Raw genomic sequence first — 1,131 nt, 5'->3', positions numbered from 1 at the left:
ACAGCCTCCGGTTAGAAAAGTAAATAGTGCAGGCAGAACTTGCCGTATATGAGTCAGACAGTATGTATGCACTTTTCATGAAACAGGAAATCTTCAGAAAGGGCAGGACTATTTTTTTCTTCTTCTCTAGGCTACTTCTGAACTTCTGGGCATGGGGCTCACTGGTCTTGAAACATGTTATTATGGCCACAAAACTTATAGCAAGGCAAAACTTGAAATGACACGCTCCGAAATAGATGGCAATGATTTCAAAAGAAGTTAGGATAAGTATACAAAACATATGAACTTAACACCTCTCTACTTACAATTCTGCAACATTCTTGAAGTTTTTACACACTTCACTGTGCCATTTACCATAACACACAAATGATTGATCAAATGATTGATGTCAGCAAATGTATGACAACATTACATAACTTCTTTACTTGCTTTACTAGCACTTTTTCACATGGACCCCTGATACATTGTCCCCCTCCTGCATATCTCTCTTCCTGAGGAAAGCTATTATTCATCAGAGGGGGGGCAGTAGAGGTGGTGAGTGGCCTGGGTGAGTGCTCCTTGATGTTCCTCTGTGTTGGTTTGATGGGTGGCGCTCAGGGGTTAAGTCCACTGTTAACACCCATAAATTAATGGTTTATTGCTGGGCTTCGCCAGCATATGTTTTCGCTTGGAATACTCAAGCCATGATGTCAGGCTTCAGACCTGACCTTGTGAACTCTCTACAGATGTCGTCTCTACCTCTCTACACAATAAGGTATTGCTGCCTTTCATTGCAATGCAATAAAACTCACATTTTATTTTTATTTTATTTTACCTTTATTTAACTTGGCAAGTCAGTTAAGAACAAATTCTTATTTTCAATGACGGCCTAGGAACAGTGGGTTAACTGCCTTGCTCAGGGGCAGAACGACAGATTTGTACCTTGTCAGCTCGGGGATTCGAACTTGCGACCTTTCAGTTACTAGCCCAATGCTCTAACCACATAATACACTCATAATAGTTATTTTTCTGTGTTTATCCCATTGATGAGATTTTCTGTATAAAATCTGATTTGTTTTTTGTGTGCAAACCTTTACGTTTTGTGGTGAGTGTGTGTTTTTGTCTGTGTGCGTTTGTGTGTGTGAACATGCG

Source organism: Salmo salar, chromosome ssa14 (genome assembly GCF_905237065.1).
Source record: "Salmo salar chromosome ssa14, Ssal_v3.1, whole genome shotgun sequence".
Taxonomy (NCBI): Eukaryota; Metazoa; Chordata; class Actinopteri; order Salmoniformes; family Salmonidae; genus Salmo; species Salmo salar.
The sequence above is the reverse complement of the archived record's forward strand: the minus strand, read 5'-3'. Positions refer to the sequence as shown.